The sequence below is a fragment of the Oncorhynchus nerka genome, linkage group LG6, assembly GCF_034236695.1.
Source record: "Oncorhynchus nerka isolate Pitt River linkage group LG6, Oner_Uvic_2.0, whole genome shotgun sequence".
NCBI lineage: Eukaryota > Metazoa > Chordata > Actinopteri > Salmoniformes > Salmonidae > Oncorhynchus > Oncorhynchus nerka.
In genome coordinates this window covers 46,779,133-46,802,586 of record NC_088401.1, presented here as the reverse complement: position 1 = coordinate 46,802,586, position 23,454 = coordinate 46,779,133, and the positions used below count along the sequence as shown (strand labels likewise).

The 23,454-nt window shown below is 42.7% G+C and overlaps 1 long non-coding RNA gene across 1 annotated transcript in view; it reads right to left on the bottom strand.

Moving 5' to 3' along the window:
- Positions 1–1,274: 1,274 nt before the first annotated feature.
- LOC115130487 (uncharacterized) overlaps positions 1,275–23,454 on the bottom strand; it is a 38,005-nt gene continuing 15,825 nt past the window's right edge. Inside the window, exon 2 of the long non-coding RNA XR_010464097.1 lies at positions 1,275–6,535. This is a non-coding gene — a long non-coding RNA (uncharacterized LOC115130487). The remainder of the gene's footprint in view (positions 6,536–23,454) is intronic.

Here is a 23,454-nt window from a genome sequence, read left to right as displayed (position 1 = left end):
CCCCGCTACTGAACACATTGCAGGCAGTGGAGGCTCCTCAGAGGAGGATGGGGAGGACCATCCTCCTCAGTGAAATTTCATAAAAATAAAATTGTGAAACATTAAAACTATACTAAATATATTCATGTCACCAAATAATTTATTAAAATACACTGTTTTTGCACACACAGATCTGTTTCACCTGTCCTTGTGCTTGTCTCCACCCCCTTCCAGGTGCCGCCCATCTTCTCCATTATCCCCTGTGTATTTATACCTGTGTTTGTCTTGTTTGCCAAATCAACCAGCAGTTTTCTCCTAGCTCCTGGTTTTCCCCAATCTCTCTTTTTTCTCATCCTCCTGGTTCTGACCCTTGCCTGTCCTGACTCTGAGCCCTCCTGCCTGCCACCCTGTACTGTTTTGGACTCTGACCTGGTTATGAACTCTTACCTGTCCCCAACCTGCATTTTGCCAACCCCTTGGAGTATAATAAATATCAGAGCTCAAACCATCTGCTTCCCGTGTCTGCATCTGGGTCTCGCCTTGTGTCGTTATAGATCAGTTTTATTATGACATGAAAAGGTGAGGGCGTTCAACACTCGAATCAAAGGTATAGCTGTTGAACAGGGAGCCTTTCATCAGGCGGCCTGTACTGCTGGCCTTACCTGCTTTTTGGAAAGTCTGAGCCTTGGTTGAAAGGTGGGTGGGTGCAATGACCTGAAGATAGGGCTGGGCGGTATAAAGTAATTTACTATATACCGGTATTGATGCGCGGACCGGTTTGGGTTTTGACTTTACCTCCTATAACGGTATTTGAATGTTTGGTTTGTTACATGTGATACGCCATGTGTAACGTCCATTTAAAATAGTTTACTCCGTTACTTGAGCCTCCTCCTTCTCTCCATGCCGCTTACCACATAGACCGAGTCCCACCCCGTCACTCAAGGAGCGCATTTGTTGTTGCTTGACCACGAGACACTTTCGGTCAGTCTGCATGGTCAATGCAGCACACGCAACAATGTTGATGACAACGATGTTGTTTCCAATTTTATCTTAATATAAATCCACAAGCGTTCTATAATTAAATATTAGTTTGTGTGTCTTACATCTGCAAATAGCTAGTTTTTATTTTCTTAGCAAGTTAAGCTAAATTGTGTTAGCTGGCTAATACAAGTACCGAGTCAGAGCAAACGTTGCTAGCTAATACAGCCTGTTACCAGTGCTGAATGAGGCCTAAATCAGCATGTAGTTTGTGCAACAGTATCTTCTAAATCAAAGAGGAATAGGCGAAGCATGAATATGTTGGCTACATGAATAAAGATTTAATGTAGGCAAAGATTATATGGTCCCCTAGGAAACACTGAACATCACTTTTGTTCCTAACCTGTCACAACTCGTCCATGGCATTTTCATTCGTTGTCATGTCAAACAACACTGTATTCAAAGTGGCCACTATTATTTATATTCTAACTATAGAATAAGAATAAACATTCTATTTCCATGATTCCAAAAGTTCACCCAAGTGTTTTGATCTAAATCGCAATTGCAACATTTGGTTAAAAATTACATTTTGGCCATATCGCCCAGCCCTACCTGAAGAACATTGATGGTTCAGCTAAACGAAAAAACAAAAGCAGGGAATGCAATAATTTTATTTTAGGTGGACACTACGATATGAAAAGTTCCGTTAACAAGAGCTTGCAGAGGTAATTGCACATTATGATGCTTTACTTGCTGAACATATGGAACTTTCGACTGTCTTTTCTGGGATGTTGAAAACCATTCCGAATGATTTGATATCTTCCATCGCCTCGTCCATTAAAAGTTATATTACAGAGAAGTTGACCCAGGGCTTTTTTTCGCGTGGGCTCAGGTAGGCTTTCCACTTTCTTCCGGTATTTATTAAGCAAAGAGGATAACACTTAATCACTCCGGACAGACACAAGCAAAAATGCATGACAGATGTTGCAGCAGCCTAGGCTACACCTAAACATTAGGAATCTGACATGCTGTATCGGATGAAAACGAGACAATTTTTCAGTCTCTACAACTGTTAAAAATTGCCCCACCGCTCTGGGACCTGCACCAGTTTGCTTGCAGTTGTCAGTTATCTTCAGGTATGTGGCTGGTCAGGGCTTTATTCAGGAACGTTTCTTGGGCTACTTTAATGTGTCAAGTGGGCGAGATGCGCAATCTGCGTTTGACTTTATGAATTTTGAGATGTCTGAGTTTAAGTTGGAGACTTTTATCTCCCTCACCAACTTTAAACATCTGCTATCTGAGCAGCTAACCGATCGGTAAATAGCCCACCCAATTCACCTACCTCATCCCCATACTGTTTTTATTTACTTTTCTGCTCTTTTGCACACCAGTATCTCTACCTGCACATGACCATCTGATCATTTATCACTCCAGTGTTAATCTGCTAAATTGTAATTATTTGCCTACCTCCTCATGCCTTTTGCACACAATGTATATAGATTCTTTTTTTTCTACTGTGTTATTGACTTGTTTATTGTTTACGCCATGTGTAACTCTGTGTTGTTATCTGTTCACACTGCTATGCTTTATCTTGGCCAGGTCGCAGTTGTAAATGAGAACTTGTTCTCAACTAGCCTACCTGGTTAAATAAAGGTGAAATTAAAAATTAAAAAGTTCATAGAGAAACTCGTTGTCCAAATCTATGATGGCGCTGCTGTAATGGAATGTATCTGCCATTTGTATTTACAGCTAAGTCCCCTCCACTACCATTGTCAACTTTCTTTTGGCATGAACTGAAGCCAAGTCTCATGTGCCTGCTCATCCACTGGCACATTGAATGTTTCCCCTCCAAGCACTGTGAGTACCCTATCAATTTTCTCTCATTACTGCATGTAGAGTCAATCACTTACACAGTCACATTATTACATATCAATGATTTTACTCCTTGCTTGGACTAACTCATTCTTAGCTCTTTTGTCTAACTGTATAGTGTGTTGTCTTATATTTTTTTGTCTTCCCAGTCAAATCCTGTCCTGCATTGGTCAAGCCTCTGAACACAACTCATGCCTCATACCGTCATTCAATCACTGCTGTGATCCCTTTCCAAAATGGTGTAAGGCGACCTCTCATTCCTATTCCCCATAATATTGTATTTTAAATGTCTTTATTAAATGCTTTAGTTTAAAAGAATTAGTCTTTGACTATTTTTGAAATACACTTTGTCATCTCTGTGCATTCTGCCCCTATACTGTGGGTCTCCCATCCTCCTAAATGGTTCTAGTCACCAGCCTCCACTGATTACAGGGAAGCCTACTCTGCTGACACTGACAAACATATCTATAAAAACGACATTGTCTGGTCCCTATAATAGGTTGACGAGAAGGGGAGACACAAATACAGTATGATGTCCATCCAAAAACAAACTTTTATGTGGCACTGACCCAACAATGATATAGAATGAATATGAGTGCTCACCGGGGATATGACCGATGCGCTTTGCTGCATGGTGCCAGTATGATAGGCTATAGCCTACTGTTCGCTAAATTAAGTTGAGAAGAGGAATAGGTATTTCCATTGTCTTCTCTTTACCATTTTCCCTCTAGCCATTTGCATTCTGAACTATGTTTTCCCGCGATTGTATTTTGAAATATTGCAATATGCCAGGCTTGGCCTCTACTTTTCATTGACAGTCGCAACAATCATCTATTTCAGGGATGGGGAAACTTCAGTCCTCCGGGGCCTGTAGGGTGTCACACATTTGCCCCAGGCCCAGCTAACACACTGGAGTTGTCCATCCCTGATCCACACCAAGGGGCTCGGGTTCCCGTCTAGAAGCACTGTTTCGACTGATTCTTTAGTCTTGCTTCAGTACTGCAGTTTGACTGACGCCCGGGCCAGAAAGCAAATGTCCATACATTTACCTGGAAGATGTAAATTGGGTGGTTATTTAATCTGACATGAATATGGTCCTCTTTTTAGCTGGTTCTTTGTAGAATTTTGACCTGGAGTCATACAAAGCTGTGCTTCTCTACTCCAACGATTAATCCACAGATAAAAGAGGGAAAAAGTACATTTTTAGTTTAGTTTATCTTTAATTAATCTCTCCTTGATTGTCTTTCAAGCATCCATGTGGGCTTGTATCTTCCTGATATCCAGTAAGGAGTGGACTTGCTATCCAATAAGGAGGGGACTTGCAGCGCCTCAAATAAAACCAAGTTCTATTTTAGCCCTTGGTTACGCATACACGAGCGCAAGCGGTGTGGGGGAAATGATTGAATAACATGTCAACTTATTTTGCAATGCTCATGCACGCATACTTATCAGGTGACCCAGTGGGCAGAACCTGGTTGAAAAGATGTCAGTCGCAAACTGGTTGAAAAATGACGTTTTTATGAGGTCTTTCTCTAACCGCCATATGACCAAGCTGGTCATAATCCTGACCACTTTATTATGGGCTATATGATGTACTGGTCATAGTTAAAACCTCATCATAACCTGGTAATGACCACCTGACTACAGCTTTTTACTCAGTGGTGTAAAGTACTTAAGTATTTTCACTTAAGTCGTTTTTGGGGGTATCTGTACTTTACTATTTATATTTTTAACTACTTTTAATTTTACTTCACTACATTCCTAAAGAAAATGATGTACTTTTTACTCCATACATTTTCCCTGACACTCAAAAGTATTAGTTACAATTTGAATGCTTAGCAAAAAGGTCAAATTCGCACACTTATCAAGATAATGTCCCTAGTCATCCCTACTGCCCCTGATCTGGTGGAAATCTGATACTTTTACTCAAGTAGTATTTTACTGGGTTACTTTTACTTTAGTCATTTTATATTAAAGTATCTTTACTTTCTCAAGAATGACAATTGAGAACTTTTTCCACCTGTTACCTACTGTAAAAAGTATTGCAGAGGAATAAGTTGGATATTGAAAACATTGTTCATTACATTTCACATTTTTTTCATAGGCACCAATTCAACTTAAAAGTGCAACATATTCTCACATTTAAAATATATCAAGCAATGGCAAAAACAAATCTACAGCACCATTTTTTTGCTCATCTGCATACACTAATAGTTTCATAATACACCCACAGACATTACATCCATAGAAAGACAGACAGAGTGTATGAAAGGCCTAGCCCAATATTGGACTAAAGGAGCCTAACTTTACTCCTTACAGGCTGACTACACCACTCACGTTGCAAAATAAATGTGGAAATCTATATTATTCAATTATTGCACCCACACTGCTCGTTCGTGCCAACGAGCGTCTGCGTTGCCAAGGGCTAAAATAGAAGTCAGTTCTATTTGTGACGCAGATCGCGCTGCAAGTCCTGCCTCTCCCATCTCCTCATTGGTTTATAGAAGTAGGTACCAACGTGCCATCTCTTCATTGGTTATACCCACATGGGTGACTGAAAGATGAACGAGGTCAGTGGCGGTAATGCAGCTAATTTATGAAAGTTGCCAATCGCAATATTAAGTTAAGAGAAGAAAAAGCCCAGAAGGAGGAGAGGTGACTAGAAACGATTTGGGTTCACCGTTTTATGTGTGGATTAATTGTCAGAGTAGAGGACCTTGTACATTTCAGGTAAAATAACTCAATGTTTATATCCCAGGATATATTAGCTAGCAACCGCAAGCTAGCTAAATCGGACAAATTAGCTAGCAAGTGCAAGCTAGCTAAATTGCCATAAATGTTGAATGCTTTTCGACCTGTCCCCAAATTAATGTAATTGGTTCAGTTTGTTTTGATATTTTAATCTGCGTATCGTGATCGTGTTTGTTGTGGGTTGACAAAATACATTTATGCATGATGGCGCACGCGCACAGACGGTTTAGTTTTGGTGTTAGTCCAAGGACCTTACATGTTCTGTTTAAAGGGCGAATTGGCTCTAGTTGCCAAAAAAGCAAAACACTCCATCTAAACTTGAATTGATTCTCAATTGTGGTATGGTTCTAGTCATAAATCCCTCTACTTTCATATATCAAAATTATTTTACAAACGCAAAATACACACTTACTGTACACTGTTTTAACCGGTTTTAACACAGTTGCAGCCAAAAGTATTTTTCAGTGACACATTTGTGGTGACTGTCTTCCATTTAAACACAGGTGTTCATAGACGGAGATAGCTACACTGAACACAAGTATAAACGATACATGCAAATTAAATCAAATGTATTTATATAGCCCTTCGTACATCAGCTGATATCTCAAAGTGCTGTACAGAAACCCAGCCTAAAACCCCAAACAGCAAGCAATGCAGGTGTAGAAGCACGGTGGCTAGGAAAAACTCTGTAGAAAGGCCAAAACCTAGGAAGAAACCTAGAGAGGAACCAGGCTGTGTGGGGTGGCCAGTCCTCTTCTGGCTGTGCCGGGTGGGTGGAGATTATAACAGAACATGGCCAAGATGTTCAAATGTTCATAAATGACCAGCATGGTCAAATAATAATAATCACAGGCAGAACAGTTGAAACCGGAGCAGCAGCACAGCCAGGTGGACTGGGGACAGCAAGGAGTCATCATGTCAGGTAGTCCTGAGGCATGGTCCTAGGGCTCAGGTCCTCCGAGAGAGAGAAAGAGAGAATTAGAGAGAGCACACTTAAATTCACACAGGACACCGGATAGGACAGGAGAAGTACTCCAGATATAACAAACTGACCCTAGCCCCCCGACACGTAAACTACTGCAGCATAAATACTGGAGGCTGAGACAGGAGGGGTCAGGAGACACTGTGGCCCCATCCGATGACACCCCCAGACAGGGCCAAACAGGAAGGATATAACCCCACCCACTTTGCCAAAGCACAGCCCCCACACCACTAGAGATATATCTTCAACCACCAACTTACCATCCAGAGACAAGGCCGAGTATAGCCCACAAAGATCTCCACCACGGCACGAGGGTAAAAAAAAAACACGCCCTGTTAAGAACTCTTTTTATTTTATTTATTTTATTTTAATTTTTTTATTTTTTCAATTTAAAGTTTTATTAAGTTCTTGTTTTTCAATCAACCAACAAAACACATTCCACATTCACAGATGTGACAGGCTTTAAAAAAATAAAAAAGTAAAAAAATAATACATTTGAAAAAATAAAAATACCATTAAAATGAATGATAAAGGGGGCGGAGCTAGCATGTTGGAGTGAACGGCTGTGCGTGAGAGGCTCCTGCAACTTTTTTGCGAAATAATCTAATTTAACCTACTTTATGGCACTTTTTACAACAAACGTTTCTTTCTAATACAAGATTGTAACTTTTTATATGAAAATGCCGAGTAATAAGCGACCAAAGGACAAATAAATCCACAGCGGAGGCCTACTCCCCACTAAACAACGAGACAGACATGGCGGGAGGCACATGCAACAACGTGACACTTACAGAACTTACCCGTGCTTTGGGGGAGCTACGTGTTGCTATAGCTGAGGATCTTAAGGCCACTATTGCTGAGCTGGACACCAAAATCGAGAGCGTCATTCGAACGGTCGCTTCGCATGGCCAGAGTATTGTGGACCTTGAGAAAGCTTCTGAATTCAACGCTGGTAGGATCGACGAGTTAGAGAAGCTATGCTCGTCATTGCAGGATACTGTGCAGAGGCTTTCTGTGAAAGTGGTGGACCTGGAGGGCCGATCCAGACGTAATAACCTTCGCGTTGTTGGTCTGGCAGAGGGGATAGAGGCGGGCTCTCGCCCTACTGACTTCTTCGCCAAGCTATTGAAGGATGCAATGGGATCGGATGTTTTGGATTCGGATCCCCAGCTGGACCGCGCACATCGCTCCCTTGTCCCAGTGCCTGGACCGGGCCAACGTCCTCGCCCAGTAATAATCTGTTGTCACAGTTTCAAGACCAAGGATCTTATCCTGCGTGAAGCTCGAATGAGGGGCAACCTGTCACATAAATGGCATCCATTCCGTGTCTATGAGGATTATGCGCCCGATGTGGCAAAGCATCGCGCCGACTACAGAGATGTCATGACCAAACTCTACAAACTCCATCTTCGCCCAGCCTTACTCTTCCCTGCAAGACTAAGAATTACCCCGCCTTCCGGTGAGAAGATTTGGCTCTCCTCGGTTTTGGACGCAGAGAAGTTTATCCGGGGATATACACCAATCCCCCGTACAGGTTAGAGTGCCTTGTTAGTGCGTGTTAGGGTCTGCTCATGGACTCGAATCCATACTATACCATATTGGATGAAAACGTATTAAACGGGCTCAACAAGGGCTACCGAGCATGTAAGACGCTGAGCAGACCAATGGATGGCGGTCAGAGCTCTCATTTAACGTTAAATTCACTTTCATCCCGGCTGTGCTCAGCGATGCATATTTCTACTTCCAGGTTTGATCACTGACACCTTCGGACGGATATACTTATATTCCCCCACTTTTGTTTTGTTTCGTTATTTATTTTACAATCCTTACATCACTCTTACTACCATACCATTTATTTATTGCTTGCAGGGGACTGGGGGTGATGGTTGGGAGGGGGCAGACGCCTGGTTAGCAAGTTTATGTTTTGTGCCGTTCTGCCTTTGTCTGGCCGTGAGCCTCTCTCCCGACTAGAGTCCCACCAGCCCTCTGTAGTGCTTATGTATGTGTAGGTGTGCGTAAATATAATTACTATTTGTACTTTATTACTATTTTCTCTTAGCATTTTAGTATTATGTATGTGTATATTTTAAATCAGTGTAGATTGTTATTCTGGGGTATGAATGTTTGTATGTGTATGTGTGCATATGGATGTATATACATATTCTTTAAATATATATTTTTTTATATATGATTTTTTTGTGTGCGTATGTATACATACATGTATATATAGGTATGTGTATGTGTGTGTATGTATGTATATATATGTGTGTGTGTGTGTATGTATGTATGTGTATGTATATATATATATATATATATATATATATATATATATATATATTTTTACTTATTAAACATATATTTTTTTATGGGGGGAACGTTTAATTTAACAAATCCTTGTTCCGATCTCCTGACCCACAGTATGTAAAGGTACGGCTGACTAGGTCGGTTGCGGATGGTTTATTTTTTGACCGGCAGTGCTTAGCAATATTATCTTGAGGCTATATCTTGCTTATCTCTGGGATTGACCCAGGATGACGCTTAAATGCGCAATATGTTTAAGTTGCAACTTATTCGGTTTAGGTTTATTAGATGCTAACTGAACACTTAACTCGCGGGAGCCTCCTCAGTTCATATGTTAGTAGAAGTTCTAGGATAGTGAGAGGTGAACGTATAGTTGGGATTTTATTTTTGTTTTACCTCTTGTTCGAGGTCGCGCCGTGCTTTTTTGGCATCGGCCAGACAATGTGTTTATTATTTTTATTTTTCCTTTTTTTTCTCTCCTGTTTGTACATGCCTGTTAAATGTGGGTTGATGGGGGGGGGTAAGTGTTGGGGAAATTAGGGGAACAGGGTGGGAAGTAAAGGTGCTTGCAGGGGGGAGGGGTGGGTTGGATACTGCTCGGGTGTAGGTGCTACATATGCTGATCGTGATGGTTTGGTGTGCTTTCTTACCTTTTTATCAAGTTACATGGTATGCAGGCCACCATAGGAACTACAAACGAGAGGGCGGTGCTTACATTCACTTCCTGGAATGTCAAGGGTTTAAACGAACCAATTAAGAGGGGAAAGGTCCTAGCCCACTTGAAAGCACTCTCGTCTGATATTATATTTTTGCAAGAAACCCATCTGAAGAATAACTCTCATAGCAGACTTAAGTGTAGGTGGGTGGGGCAAGTGTATCACTAACTTCTCTGCCAAAACGAGAGGCACAGTGATTCTGGTACGGAAAGGAATTCCCTTTCTACATAAAACCACTATTGCGGATAAAGAGGGTCGGTATGTGATCGCAATAGGAGAAATCCACTCTACCTCAGTAACTCTACTAAATATCTATGGGCCAAACATTGACAACCCCTCTTTTTTCAAAAGAGTCCTTGCCCTGATTCCAGATATCTCCCATACTAACCTGGTCATTGGAGGGGACCTTAACTGTGTGCTAGACCAATATTTGGATAGATCCTCTACCCGGCGAACCCCTACCTCCTATTCAAGCGAATTCTTGAAAACCTATAAAAAATTTAAACTTATTTGATATATGGAGGATCGCTAACCCGACGGGTAGGGAATACTCCTTTTACTCTCATGTTCACAAGGTTTACACTCGAATTGACTACTTTTTGTTGGATGCTAGACTACTCCCCTATACCTGTAACGTGAGGTATCATGATATTATAATCTCGGACCACAGTCCACTCACCTTCTCCCTGAGATTGGGTGACATTGTACCAAACGAGAGGGTCTGGAGGTTGAATCCTCAGCTCCTCACAGAACCAACATTCTGTGAATATCTTAAAGACCAAATTAAATTTTTCTTTGATACCAACGACAACACAGAGACCTCCCCAGCATTATTGTGGGAAACACTGAAGGCTTATCTGAGAGGCTGTATCATCTCCTTTCAGGCTGCCAGGAGTAGGCAAAACAGAGGAAAACTGGAAGAACTAGAGGGACAAATTCACTTACTGGATAGGGAGAATGCTAGACACCCATCTATGGAGAAACATAAAAAAATTACCTCTTTAAAATTTGAATATAATCAGATTCTCTCAGCTAAAATTGCTAAATCTTTTCTCTATGCCAAGCAAAAATATTTTGAGTTTGGTGACAAACCACACAAATTACTCGCCAGACAACTTCGAAAAAATGTGAGTGACCGAATGATTCACAGGGTTAAATCTGCATCTGGAGAATTACTCTCTTCCCCCAAAGACATCAATGACAGATTCCGGCAGTTTTATGAGACTCTGTATACATCTAAAGCGGATCCTAACCCCTTAATTATGCAAACATTTTTGGAGGACTGTAATCTTCCTGCCCTGAACCAGGAAGATTCTAACTTCCTGAATAAGGAAATATCTCTTGATGAAATCCGAGAAACAATTAAATCTCTAAAGAGTGGCAAGACCCCGGGCCCAGGTGGATACCCTGGTGAATTCTATAAAACATTCAGCAACATGCTCTCCCCCTATCTGCACAAAATGTTGATTCAGGCCAATGAGCATGGAGCTCTCCCTTCTACTTTGGACGAAGCGTTCATTACAGTTATACATAAGAAAGGTAAAGATCCAGAAGAGGTAGGGTCATACAGACCAATATCTCTCCTTAATACAGACCAAAAGATTTTAGCAAAAACTCTGGCTAACAGGTTTAGCACTTTAATTGGCAAATTGGTCCATTCGGATCAGACCGGCTTTATCCCTAACAGAAACTCATTCTTCAATCTCAGGCGCCTCTTCAATATTATGTATTCTCAGAGGTTACCCAACGTGGACCTTGCCGTCATATCTCTTGACGCCGAAAAGGCCTTTGACCAAGTTGAGTGGCCCTATCTATTCAAGGTCCTACAGAAATTTAATATTGGAGATGGGTTCATAAATTGGATCCAGCTTTTATATAGGAACCCCTGTGCCTAGAATACTCACTAACCAATCATTGTCACCCCGATTTAACCTCAACAGGGGGACAAGGCAGGGTTGTGCGCTGTCGCCTATGCTCTTCGCCCTAATTATCGAACCGCTCGCTCAGACGATTAGATCTCATGCAGCAATACACGGATATAATACTAAAGATACTCTAAATAAGATCTCCCTATTGGAACAAGAGTGAATTAATGCCCATACGGTCGCAAAATACCTCCTGGCTAGAACATCTCCCATTTAAGTTATCTTCAGAAAAATTTACCTACCTAGGAATTGTAGTTACCAAACAATACTCCTTACTATTTAAAGAGAATTTCCCCTCTCTGATACAAAAACTCAAAGCAAACATACTATTTTGGAGAACTCTCCCAATTTCTCTGCTCGGAAGAATTAATGCCATTAAAATGGTCTTCCTCCCACAACTGCTCTACCTATATCAGAACATCCCAGTATTCATACCTAAATCCTTTCATAAACAACTGGACTCAATTATCAATCCTTTCATCTGGGATTATAAAACACACAGGATAGCTAAAAAACACCTCTGTAAATCCAAGATGGAAGGAGGATTGTCTCTCCCAAATTTTATATTTTATTACTGGGCCGCTAACCTCCGCATTGTTACGTTTCTGTTGGATGACGTACTCCCGGCACCCAGCTGGCTTAGTATGGAGCGTGAGGAGTGTCACCCCTTCTCTATTGGCGCTGTGATTTTGTCGCCTGTCAATCTGGAGATGTCACTTTATTGTAACAATCCTATAATACATAGCACAGTCCAAATCTGGAAGCAAATTAAAGTCCACTTTGAGCTCAGACCAATGTCATTCATGCTCCCTGTCGCCAGGAATCCCTCCTTTGCCCCTTCTAACCTTGATAACACCTTTGAGCGATGGGGAGAGTTGGGGATAAGTACCATAGGGGATTTATACATAGAAGGGACGTTTGCTTCCTTTGAGCTGCTGAGGGAAACTTATAATCTTCCCAGAAGTAATTTTTTCAGATACCTACAAATTAGAGACTACGTTAGAAAACACCTCCCAACATTTGGGAATGCTAAACCTTCCATGTTTGACGGATGCATAAAAATATGCCCCACCTCAGATAAACTGATATCGCGTCTATATGATGCTTTTCAATCTGTTAGCACACCTTCTACTGATGCCATCAAGGCAAAATGGGAGGAAGAACTAGGGACTGACATCTCAGTGGCAGACTGGGAAGAGAGCTTGGAGTATATCCACACATGCTCCATTAATTCCAGACATCGTCTCATACAATTCAAGGTATTACACTATTCCAAAACTAAACTGCATAGGATATTTCCTGACACATCCCCTACATGTGATAAATGTCAGGCTACGCAGGGTACACTACTCCACTGCTTTGCCCTATGCTCTAGCTTGCATGGTTATTGGTGTGGAATTTTTAGGATCCTCTCTGAAGTTTTGGAGACTTCAATAGATCCAGACCTGCTTCTGGGGCGGCAGCGTAGCCTAGTGGTTAGAGCGTTGGACTAGTAACCGGAAGGTTGCGAGTTCAAACCCCCGAGCTGACAAGGTACAAATCTGTCGTTCTGCCCCTGAACAGGCAGTTAACCCACTGTTCCCAGGCCGTCATTGAAAATAAGAATGTGTTCTTAACTGACTTGCCTGGTTAAATAAAGGTAAAAATAAAAATTCTGATAATCCTGGGAGTATCGGAGTCCCTAAACGGATTAACCAACCCCCAAAAACAACTAATCTCGTATGGTCTCATCTCGGCAAAAAAACTAATCTTGTTGTTTTGGAAAAGGAGGGAAGCGCCCTCTACCAAATTATGGCTCAGTGAATTGGCAAACACTGTACACTTAGAAAGAATTAGATATATTCTGAACAATAAATTATCAACTTTTGATAAAAATCTGGCAGCCTTTCCTCTCCTACTTGGACGAGTCGGCGCTGTGAATTTGTACTTATTAACGCACTCTCAATTGTAATATTTTAATCTACCTTTGGGCAGCGTGTGCTGGCCCTACCACCCGAGCAGTTGGGGGGGGGGAATAGGGGATGGGGGTAGGGGGGACATCTTCCCTCTTTCTTTCTACGTGTCCTTGTTTTGTATGTCGTGTTTTGTATTATTTGTTCTGCACCCAGAACTCTGGGTCTTGTTGTTCCTGTATGCTCTTTTATGTTTAGATAAGAATTGTATACCTATACACCATTCTTGTGTGTTTAATAAAAATATTGAAACAGAAAATGAATGATAAAGTCAAATAAAAGCATTTATTTTTCTTAATCTATATATTTTCCTTGGTACATATATATATATATATATATATATACATACATACATACATACATACATACATACATACATACATACATCACAAAACTAAATTAAGATAAAAACACACACAAAAAAACATAACACTTGCAGCAGTACTATCAAGGTTCTTATCAGCTATTTCAAGAATTCGCTGAGACGACGGGCCAATAATTCGTTTTTAGGTTTTACAGTACCTTACACAACATGTATCTGCGCATTTCCCTAGTCACCCCGTTCACTCTGTCCAGTTTGAAATATAGTTGAATAGTGGAGACCAGAGTCTATCAAACTTGGGCTGTCTCTTGTAGAGGTCATAAGTGAGCTTTTCAAGAGGAAGAAAGTCAACAATCTGGTCAATCCACATTTTAAATGTAGGGGGGGTATTAGAGGCCCACAATAGAAGAATACATTTCTTAGCAAAGTATGTAATAGTCATGAGCAAATTTTCTCTGTCAGGATCAAGAACAAAGTCCTGCTGGGCATTAAGAAGATAGATACACGGGGTCATATCAAACTGTACCTCTAGTATTTTCTGTGCAGCAGTATGTACAGATTGCCATAATATGGCAATCTCCCTACAGCTCCAAAATACATGCATATAGGTTCCACTTTCAGAGGTACATCTTTTACAGTTAGGAGACATATCTGTTTTCATTCTATGGAGTCTCAAAGGAGTATAATAAAATTTGTACAAAAATTTGTAATTAGATTCTTTCATTTTTACACTGGTAGAGGAGCAGTATACCCTGTCGCAAACCTCCGCCCATAACTCATCACTGATAGTCAGACCAAGGTCCTTTTCCCAGATTATTTTCAAAGGAGTAAAGGAGGAGCTTCCTTTCTCAGAAAGGAGTCTATAGATGTAAGATATTTTGCCTTTAATGGATTGTGCTGTGACAAGGGTTTCAACTTCATTCAACTGAGTTCTAAACCTCCTCTTGGAGGTAAATGAGGAAATTACATGTCTAATTTGAAGATATTTAAAAAAAATGGGATCTTGGCACATCGAATTCACTGCAGAGCTCTTGAAAGGATTTCAGTGTAGTGGTTTTCTGATGAAATAGGTCTGAAAAGGTCCTGATTCCTAGAGTATGCCAAAGATTAAAGTTGGCATCCCTCAGGGCTTTTGGCAGGTCTGGGTTGCCTACTATAGGCGAGTGAGAACATATTTGGGAAGAAATGCCCAGGTATTTCTTACAGTCCCTCCACGCTAGTAGGGTGCTGTAAATCACAAAGGTTTTGGCTATGTTGCCCACTTCACTAAAGTTATTAATGAATATAATTGAGCTTAAGGGCAATGAACCACAGGATTGGGCTTCTATCTGAATCCACGTTGACTCTTGTCTGTTTGTGATCCATGTTAGCATGTTGCGGATTTGGGCAGACCAGTAGTACAATTGAAGGGAGGGAAGGGCAAGACCACCTTTAGATTCAGGTTTTGATAAAGTGGAAAACTTGATCCTAGGTTTTTTATTGCCCCATATAAATTTGGTGATGCTTTGGTTAGTTGTTTTGAAGAAGGAAACTGGGAGATAGCATGGGAGCATCTGAAATAAGTAGTTCAGTCTAGGGAGGACGTTCATACGGATTACATTAATTCTTCCTACTAAGCTAATTGGGAGGGAGATCCAGGTTTGGAGATCGTTCTTGATTCGATCCAGGAGTGGAAGATCATTTTCCTTAAAAAGGCTATTCAGATCTGGTGTTATGAAGATCCCGAGGTATTGAAACCCCTGTGTTTTCCATTGGAAAGGACAAAGTGTCTTCATAGAGCTGGTGAGTGTAATATTGAGAGGGCAGACAGTGGATTTGTTAAAATTGATCTTATAACCTGAAAACTTGCCATACTGAGCAATTGTGTCTAAAATGAGGGGGAGGGATTTCTCAGGGTTGGATATGTAGAGCAAGACATCATCCGCGTAAAGCGAAATCTTGTGCTGCAGGCCACCTGCAGAAACACCCATAATACTTGGATTGCTCCTTATCAGCTCTGCCAGAGGCTCCGCCCCCAACAAGTAGAGCAGCGGGGACAGCGAGCACCCTTGTCTTGTGCCCCGTTCCAGAGGGAATCTGTCAGAGTTCAGTCCATTAGTAGTCACCATGGCGTTTGGATGAGAGTATAGTGATTTGATCCATTTAATAAAATTTGGGCCCATATTGAACTTTTCTAAGACTGAAAACAGAAAGCTCCACTCCATCCTGTCAAACGCCTTCTCAGCATCCAGTGAAGCCAGCAGGACAGGGGTCTTTTGTGCGTTTACTTGATCAATAATATCAAAAAGACGGCGAATGTTATCAGAAGAGTATCTGTCTCTAATAAATCCAGTTTGGTCCGCTTTTATTATTTTGGGAAGAAGAGTGTTTAGTCTTTTGGCGAGCAATTTGGTAATTATTTTATAGTCGAAATCCAACAAGCTTATGGGCCGGAAGGACGAGCAGGATAGGGGGTCCTTGTCCTTGTCCTGTGTGCATTGAGTCTGGGAGAACTCAGTTTTTGCAAAAATCCTCCAGCATTGGCATGAAGATAGGGCTGAGCTGGGGCCAAAAAGCTTTGTAGAACTCTCTGGGGAATCCATCTGGGCCTGGGGACTTATTAGGTGGCATGGAGGTAATTGCCTCCAGGATCTCCTCAGGAGTGAAGGGGGAGTTGAGATCTTCCTGGTCGGTCTCTGATAGTTTAGGTAGCGAGATTCCCTCTAGGAAAGAGTGGAGTTCTGCCTCTGTGTGTTTTCTCTCAGAGGTATATAGTTTGCAGTAAAAATCATGAAAAGTTAAATTGATCTTTTTTTGGGTCATATGTGACCTCGTCCTCTGCTGTTCGGATAGCCATGATTGTACGCTCTGACTGCTCCTTTTTTAATTGGTACGCAAGCAATCTACTGGGCCTATTGCTATACTCATGGTATTTCTGTTTAGTGAAGAAAACTTTTTTTTTTTAATCTCCCGAGTGTAGTCCAAATTCAGTTTGGCTTTGGCTGCTTTAAGATGACTCCAGGAGGTGCTGTCTAGGGATTGTTTATGTGTTTATTCACAGCATTCCAGCTCCCTCTCAAGATCTAGCCTGTGTGCTTCCATTGCTTTTTTCTTAGAGGAAGCATATGCAATTAGATGACCTCTTAGTGTGGCTTTAGCAGCGTCCCACATTGTGGCCGGAGAAACAGGAGAATCTTTATTGTCTTGTGTGTAGTTGTCTATCCATGTAGTTACCAATGTATGGAACTCGTCATTTGATGGCATGGAGGTGTTGAATTTCCAGCTCTTTGACCTCGGGATGTTTTTGCAGAGGTCAAAGCGGAAGTGGACAAAGGCGTGATCTGAAAGTGCTATGGGTCCGATAGTACAAGTGGCTGAATTTATGAAACTCTTTGGGATAAAAATGTAATCTATACGGGAGTAGGTGTTATGGACATTAGAGTAGTATGTATAGTCCATAGATGAGCTATTATTCGCTCTCCAGATATCTATCAGTCCCATCTCTTTAGTAAGAGAGTTCAACATCTTTGCAGATCTAGGATTTGTGGTGGGGACTTGAGATGATTTGTCTAGGGTTGGGTTAAGGGTACAATTAAAATCTCCGGCCACCACGCCAAAGGAGACACAATGCTCATTGAACAGGGTTATAATTTTTGACATGAAGGCAGGAGTATCTGTGTTAGGGGCGTATATGTTTAATATAGTAATTGGTTGACCATATAGTGACCCAGTTATCAAAATAAATCTCCCCTCCGGATCAGATATGTTTTTGTCTATTATGAATGGAACATTTTTATGGATAAGTATGGCTGTGCCTCTACTGTTTGATTTGAAAGATGAGAAATACACCTGTCCCACCCAAGCTCTGCGGAGTTTAGCCTGTTCAGCATCACAGAGGTGTGTCTCTTGTAATAGCGCAATGTCTGCTTTTTCCTTTTTTAGAGCACATAGTATCTTTTTTCGTTTTATTGCATGCCCTAGACCATGGCAGTTCCATGTCAATAGATTTAAGGTACTAGTCATCGTCATCGAGCAGTAATCGAACTTTAGTGCAAGTCATCGCTGGGTAAAAGTGGAACCCCAGCCGAGTTCCCAAACAACTCGACACATCCCGTTGGATCTATTACCCCCTCGCTCAGTCTCAATTCTGTGTTCCGACTAAAACAAAAACCGGGAACAGTTAGCAACGCACAACGTCTCCCTCTCCCCACCAAAGAAATGCCTCATCCTCTCCACCCCGCATTGAGTAAATAACACAGTTGCCCTCGTCCAGACCACAGTAAAAGAGGGGAGAAAAATAAAATCAATAGCCCAGCCTACATATACCTCCCCCAAGGGACATAGGGAACCCCAGGTACTAATAGCAACAACAAAAAAACAGGGAAATAAAAGTAGGCTGAAACATTAGTAGGCCTAGGTTAGGCTATACAGCCCATCCCTCTCAGTTAAAGGAAAATAAATATAAATTGGACGGCTATAATGACATTTAGGGGGTGGGTCTCTGGATATCGGCTATATGTCGTCTTACCTCCTTTAGTAATGGCATTAATCGCATTTAGTCATTGGTCTGTTTCTCATTGGCCAGGATTGTCTTTCAAAAAACGTTTTGCCTCTTCGGGAGTTTTGAAGTGTCTCAAGGCTCCTTGGTGATGAATCCTGAGCTCGTTTGGGTATTTGAATCCCCTGAAGATGCCTCGGTCAATGGATTATTTCTTCACTTCGTCAAATTCTCGGCGCTTTCGGCGTATTCCAGCTGACAGGTCCTGGTGTAAAGCGAGTTTGGCGTTTCCCACTGTGATGGTGTTGTTTTTCGCCACCTGTAGGACTCGTTCCCTTGTCGGTGAATCTCAGGAAACGTATGGTGATTGGGCGCGGTGGTTGTCTGGCTGCTGGTGGGGGCCTCAGTGCTCTGTGAGCTCTCTCGAGTTCTATGGGCCTGTCGGTGGGCAGGTGGAGCCACTCGGGAAGTTTGTCTTGCAGGTAGCGGATCAGTGGCATGTTTCCCTCTTCTTTTTCGCCCAGATTGAATAGAACACAATTATTCCTTCGCCCCCTGTTTTCCAGGTCCTCGGTTTTCTCTTCCAGATGCTCGATTTTCTTTTTAGCATATGCTATTGTTTCCATGGCATCTGTCAATAAGTTTTCCATGGATAGGATTCGCCCCTCTGCCTCGTCCAGGCGCCCCGCCTTTATGGTTCTCTTGTTGTTGATGTCAGGCAAAGCGTTTTCCAGGATTGTTACCTTGCCCCCTATCGCACTGAGCTGAGAGTTAATGGCATCTAATTTGGTGTTTAGTTCTGTACGTTGGGATCTCAACTCAGAAAGGATGTCTTCGGCCGAGTGCGAGGTTGGCATTCGTTGTGCCTCGTGGGGGAGCGGGTTCTCTTGCTCCTGGCTAATGGTGCTAGTTTTTTCTGAAGCTAGCTTCTTCTTGGAGGCTTTTTCTGTCGCTAATACTCGAGTCCGGGTAAAAATGTCACCTGTAGTATCGCCTTTTGTAGCCGCCATGACTTTTTCTTACTAAAGCTAAATGAGTGTGAACTTGGAGTGGAGGTAAGATTAGGAATTGGAAACTACTTGTGCGGAGCTCTTAGTTCATGCGGCCATCTCGTTCAAGGGTCACGTGATCCCCCCTCTTATTTTTTAATATATATTGACTTTCAATGCCAACCCATACAGGAAGATCACATCAGTGACTCAACCCACTCAAGTGACGCACCCCTCCTAGGGACGGTATGAAAGAGCCCTAGTAAGCCAGTGACCCAGCCCCTGTAATAGGGTTAGAGGCAGAGAATCCCAGTGGAAAGAGGGGAACCGGCCAGGCAGAGACAGCAAGGGCGGTTCGTTGCTCCAGAGCCTTTCCGTTCACCTTCACACTCCTGGGCCAGACTACTCAATCATATGACCCACTGAAGAGATGAGTCTTCAGTAAAGACTTAAAGGTTGAGACCGAGTTTGCGTCTCTCACATGGGTAGGCAGACCATTCCATAAACATGGAGCTCTATAGGAGAAAGCCCTGCCTCCAGCTGTTTGCTTAGAAATTCTAGGGACATTTAGGAGGCCTGCGTCTTGTGACCGTAGCGTACGTGTAGGTATGTACGGCAGGACCAAATCAGAGAGATAGGTAGGAGCAAGCCCATGTAATGCTTTGTAGGTTAGCAGTAAAACCTTGAAATCAGCCCTTGCCTTGACAGGAAGCCAGTGTAGGGAGGCTAGCACTGGAGTAATATGATCACATTTTTTGGTTCTAGTCAGGATTCTAGCAGCCGTATTTAGCACTAACTGAAGTTTATTTAGTGCTTTATCCGGGTAGCCGGAAAGTAGAGCATTGCAGTAGTCTAACCTAGAAGTGACAAAAGCATGGATTAATTTTTCTGCATCCTTTTTGGTCAGAAAGTTTCTGATTTTTGCAATGTTACGTAGATGGAAAAAAGCTGTCCTTGAAACAGTCTTGATATGTTCTTCTAAAGAGAGATCAGGGTCCAGAGTAACGCCGAGGTCCTTGACAGTTTTATTTGAGACGACTGTACAACCATTAAGATTGATTGTCAGATTCAACAGAAGATCTCTTTGTTTCTTGGGACCTAGAACAAGCATCTCTGTTTTGTCCGAGTTTAAAAGTAGAACGTTTGCAGCCATCCACTTCCTTAGGTCTGAAACGCATGTTTCTAGCGAGGGCAATTATGGGGCTTCACCAACAATTTTACTGAGTTGAGGCGGCAGGTAGCCTAGTGTTTATAGCATTGGACCAGTAACCAAAAGGTTGCTAGATCGAATCCCTGAGCTGGCAAGGTAAAAATCTGTCATTATGCCCCTGAACAAGGCAGTTAACCCACTGTCCCTAGGTCGTCATTGTAAATAAGAATTTATTCTTAACCGACTTGCCTAGTTAAACAAAGGTTAAATAAAAAAATATATTAAACTTTTCATATCAGGAAATCAGTCAATTGAAATAAATTCATTGGGCCCTAATCTATGAATTTCACATGACTGGGAATCTGTTGGTCACAAATACTGTACCTTAAAAAAAGAGGTAGGGGCGTCGATCAGAAAACCAGTCAGTATCTGGTGTAACCACTATTTTCCACATGCAGTGCGACACATCTCCTTCTTACAGAGTTGATCAGGCTGTTGATTGTGGCCTGTGAAAATGTGTCCAACTCCTCTTCAATGGCTGTGCGAGGGAGGCAGAAGGATGGATGAACCTTGCAGAACCCTCAATGTAGGTCTCCATAGCCTTGGTCTCCGGACCCGACAGAGAGTACAGTTGTCCCAGGCGGAGTGGTGCCTGGGACAAGGTCAATCCCGCAGTCATAGGGTCGGTGCGGTGGAAGCGAAGTGGCCCAGGCCTTACTGAACACCATCCGGAGGTCCTGGTATTCCGTGGGAATGGCAGAGAGGTCCGGGGCAACTTCCGAGCCCCCAGGAAAACATCCCGTGGCAGGCTGTGCTGACTTCAGGCAGTGAGCGTGGCAGAACGGGATCCAATCCAATCCATCCAATCCCACAGGTGGTGAGGGTAGGCAACAACATCTCCTCCCCGCTGATCCTCAACACGGGGGCCCCACAAGGGTGCGTTCTGAGCCCTCTCCTGTACTCCCTGTTCACCCACGACTGCGTGGCCATGCACGCCTCCAACTCAATCATCAAGTTTGCGGACGACACAACAGTGGTAGGCTTGATTACCAACAACGACGAGACGGCCTACAGGGAGGAGGTGAGGGCCCTCGGAGTGTGGTGTCAGGAAAATAACCTCACACTCAACGTCAACAAAACTAAGGAGATGATTGTGGACTTCAGGAAACAGCAGAGGGAACACCCCCCTATCCACATCGATGGATCAGTAGTGGAGAGGGTAGCAAGTTTTAAGTTCCTCGGCATACACATCACAGACAAACTGAATTGGTCCACTCACACTGACAGCGTCGTGAAGAAGGCGCAGCAGCGCCTCTTCAACCTCAGGAGGCTGAAGAAATTCGGCTTGTCACCAAAAGCACTCACAAACTTCTACAGATGCACAATCGAGAGCATCCTGGCGGGCTGTATCACCGCCTGGTACGGCAACTGCTCCGCCCTCAACCGTAAGGCTCTCCAGAGGGTAGTGAGGTCTGCACAACGCATCACCGGGGGCAAACTACCTGCCCTCCAGGACACCTACACCACCCGATGTTACAGGAAGGCCATAAAGATCATCAAGGACATCAACCACCCGAACCACTGCCTGTTCACCCCGCTATCATCCAGAAGGCGAGGTCAGTACAGGTGCATCAAAGCTGGGACCGAGAGACTGAAAAACAGCTTCTATCTCAAGGCCATCAGACTGTTAAACAGCAATCACTAACATTGAGTGGCTGCTGCCAACACACTGTCATTGACACTGACCCAACTCCAGCCACTTTAATAATGGGAATTGATGGGAAATGATGTAAATATATCACTAGCCACTTTAAACAATGCTACCTTATATAATGTTACTTACCCTACATTATTCATCTCATATGCATATGTATATACTGTACTCTAGATCATCGACTGCATTCTTATGTCACTAGCCACTTTAACTATGCCACTTTGTTTACTTTGTCTACATACTCATCTCATATGTATATACTGTACTCGATACCATCTACTGTATGCTGCTCTGTACCATCACTCATTCATATATCCTTATGTACATATTCCTTATCCCCTTACACTGTGTATAAGACAGTAGTTTTGGAATTGTTAGTTAGATTACTTGTTGGTTATCACTGCATTGTCGGAACTAGAAGCACAAGCATTTCGCTACACTCGCATTAACATCTGCTAACCATGTGTATGTGACAAATAAAATTTGATTTGATTTGATTTGATGGCACCAGCAGACCAGTCTAAGGGGATTGGGTCATTGGAGCCAAGATAATCCCAATACCACGGGAACCTGAGGCAACTTAATAAGCAGGAATTGGATCGTCTCACTGTGGTTCCCTGACACCTGTAGGTTGATGGGGGTGGTATTGTGGGTGACCTGGCCTATAGAGCGCCCGTCCAGCGCTCTAACATCCATGGGAATGGAGAGGGGCTGAGTGGGAATGCCTAGCTCAGACGCCAGAGTAGTGTCCATAAAGCTCTCATCAGCCACAGAGTCGATGAGTACCCGGAGAGATTTTGTCTGGTTTCCCCACAGCAAAATGGCATTAAAAGGGGTGCAAGTTAAGGGGAGAGGAAAGGTCCTCTGTATGGCCCACCAGAGCACTCGGTCCTACCAGTGAGCCTGGTCTTTTAGTGGACAAGTCTTCATTTGTAATTGTTTGTTTTGTCTTCTTATTTGATATTGGACCCCATGAAGATTAGCTAACGTTACAGCATTAATTGGGATCCTAATAAAAATGCACAAAATTTACATGAGATGTCTCATCACGGTATCACTGTACATTCAAATTGCCATTGATAAAATGCAATTGTGTTCGTTGTCCGTAGGTTATGCCTGCCCATACCATAACCCCACCGCCACCATGAGGCACTCGGTTCACAACGTTGACATCAGCATACAGCTCCCCCACACGGCGCCATACATGATGCCATAACGCGTGTCTGCCATCTGCCCTGATAGTTGAAACCGGGTTTCATCCATGAAGATCACACTTCTCCCGCATACCAGTGGCCATCGAAGGTGAGCATTTGCCCACTGAATTTCAGTTACAAAGCCAAACTGCA